Consider the following 2,895-nt stretch of genomic DNA (forward strand, 5'->3'; position numbering starts at 1 on the left):
GAGTCAATATGGTTGAGAAAACAGGCAAAATCAGCCTCCCATTTTTGTCACTGCTCTGTATTTTCTCTTGATGCTCCTACTACATGCCCTACAATGGAGAGATTTTCTACACTTCAAAAAGATAAGAAAGGCAGGTGATGGTGTCACCATGGCCAGGGCTCTGCTCGGCAGCAGGTGAAGTTGCTCCAGCATCCCTGACTCTGACCACCTGAGGATCCTGGGCAGGCACACGTGCCGAGGATGGACACCACACACCATTTCCTGATGACCTCCGCAAATCCTTGCATTTGGTACTACAAAGGCCTGGGCGATCTGGGGTTATTTAGACACAGAGAGCTCTGCCAACTGCAACAAATCAGCAACAGACTATCAAAAGTTAATCGCATTTCTAGCCTTCTGAGCAGTTTAATTTGAAAGGTGTCCAGGGGCAGACTAATGCCCCCTTCCCATCTCTGTGGTCCCTTTCTGACTGCTACTTCCTTGTGACATCTACTGCAGTGAGTTTTTGCAGCTGGGCAACTGAATTAACAGATCTTAGGATGCTACAGTCCCTTCCACTGACACCCACATCCTCCCAGCCCACTGCAAACAAGACAGGTGAACTTAAAACATCGCAAGCATTTCCTGTGGCATGGCCCAAAACCTCACTTGGCCCCTGCTTACCAGCGTGCCACATGCTGTTTCTGTCCCACCTCGCTAATACTTTATTTCAAAGGCATCCTACAGGAGCACTGTCACCTTCCCACACAGATCCGACTGCAGGAATAGGACAGCGCATCGAGCGCATTTTCAGATGATCGTAACAGCGGCAGAGGAAACGTAAGGTGCTGCCTTGCGCCAGAGCAAGGCTATTGCAAGGGCTGTGCTAGCAGGCCACCGCGGCGGGCAGGATCTGACCAGAAGTCATGCTACTTACTCCAGCCATCCAACTACAAAAGCAACTTTTGAAATTTACAGGTCACAAACTTTTAATTGGCCAGGGCAGAGTAGCTCAATAGGAAAATCCACCTCCTCCCTCCCCTCTGGGCAAAGAGCTAAGCAAGACTCTTGTTTAAAAAACATTTAACTCTTTTTGCTCAAAGTAACATGGAAAATGTATCCACATTACAGGTAGTCAGGAAGATACTGTTAATAAAAATACGCTGCAAGAATAGTGTATTAGTGGTACTTCACAGCAATTCTTAACATTTTCAGATGTAGTGTCAAAATGACGTTTTTGTGTATCTGAACATGCTTTTTCTTAACAGAAACGGAAGAAAGTCACGTTGCCAAATATTATTTGAACAGAAATCATCCCATAAGAAATAGATTTTTTTTTTTGCAGTTAACACAAAACTGTAAACTGGATTGGTGTGTGTCTTTCAGCATCGAATTGTTCAGTAATAAATATGACTAAGTCTTAACAGACTACGGAGTAAAAGTTCCCTTAGTGTCCAGTTTTTAGCAGCTGTTGAATGTTCAGGGATGCACAAGGCACACCTCTGCAGATTCTCTACCTTTATTATTGACATAAAAAAAAATAAATCCATTCACCACTCAAAAATGTTTATCTGCATAGTAAGAATTTTTCTACCACTATTTACAGAAAGGGCTTTTAGTGCAAAAAACAGGAAGTGATGTATTATCCGAAGTGCATCGAGCACATCTTGTACAGTGTCACTAATAACTAGTCAGCATCACATCTTGGGCCGCCAGCCATTAATGAACTGTAGTATTTTCTTAACCTGCAATTTGCTTAGCTTAAAGTCTTCCGACAGGATTTCTTCCGTAAGCTGAACCAGTAAATTGCCATCAATCTTCTCCGTAACAAAAAATGATATGACATCTTCTGACAGACCAATAAACCTCAGCGATTTAGACACTTCCTCTATCGAGAGTCCAGAAAGGTCTGTGGGTGGCTGCCAGGGAGAGCCATCCCCACAAGACCTTGGTGCTAACTGGAGGTGGAGGGGAGACGAGAAGGGGTAAGACACAGAGAATGTATCCTGCATGCCCTTTTTAACAAGATACTGATCTTCCAAGAGGTCTGGAGAACCAGTTTTCGACTCCTCCTCGGCACCATCTATTTTCAGCGGCAAGGGACACATGTCTGTAACTGTTTTCTCTTCACTTGACTTCGGTGCCCGAGGAGGTAAGGCAGGACACGAGTGGCTCTGCTTTGCATTGCTGACTCCCAGAGTTTTCTCATCAGTGCAGTCTAGGGAGTAACTTGCTGACTTTGGACAGCTAGAGATGGTGCTCGCGAACTCTGCTGGGGTCAGCGGCGAGTACCCTGCCGGGAGCTCACACCCATCGAAGTCAAAAGTCAAAGGTGCTGGACAGTTTCTCTTTGGCGTACCTGGAGTCTTCTGTCTGGGGTAACTGTAGCTCCTGCTTGGATCAAGCAGGAAATCGCTCCTATTCAGGCCTTCAGCAGTTCCTGAAAAATGGTTTGGCCAAGATAACCTCGAAGGCAGAGCTTCAGTCGAGGGGCTTCCCAAAGGCATCATGCTCTCAGGCTCTTTGGATTCGTTTTTTATCATGTTACAAGGGTAGCAGGAAACAGGTGTGCTCTCAGTTGGGTTGGTGTTGTCGCTCTCTGTGACATTGCTTAAGGAACAAAGCAGAAAGGATGTCGTTAGTATGAAAAAATGTGGCATTTGCATAAATTAATAAATCATCTGACAGAGTCAGAGGGTGGCTGTCACAAGGAAAGAATCTTCTTTCCTCTGGCAGAACTTCTCAGATTTGAGTTAACACCATGTTTGAATAATGCATTGACAGTTCTTTTACTCATTCTACAAGCCTGACAGGATGCTGAGATAGCCAAAAGCCTCACGTCTTGGTTTTTCAATCTCCTAAAAAAGTGTATGTCTCAATTCAGTTCTGTGTCATCTCCCGAATACTCAGTTTTTC

General features: G+C 44.9%; 1 pseudogene; it reads right to left on the reverse strand.

Moving 5' to 3' along the window:
• Positions 1–1,676: 1,676 nt before the first annotated feature.
• Positions 1,677–2,589, reverse strand: LOC104617243 (annotated as a pseudogene).
• Positions 2,590–2,895: the final 306 nt, after the last annotated feature.

The sequence above is a fragment of the Phaethon lepturus genome, unplaced genomic scaffold, assembly GCF_000687285.1.
Source record: "Phaethon lepturus isolate BGI_N335 unplaced genomic scaffold, ASM68728v1 scaffold31302, whole genome shotgun sequence".
NCBI lineage: Eukaryota > Metazoa > Chordata > Aves > Phaethontiformes > Phaethontidae > Phaethon > Phaethon lepturus.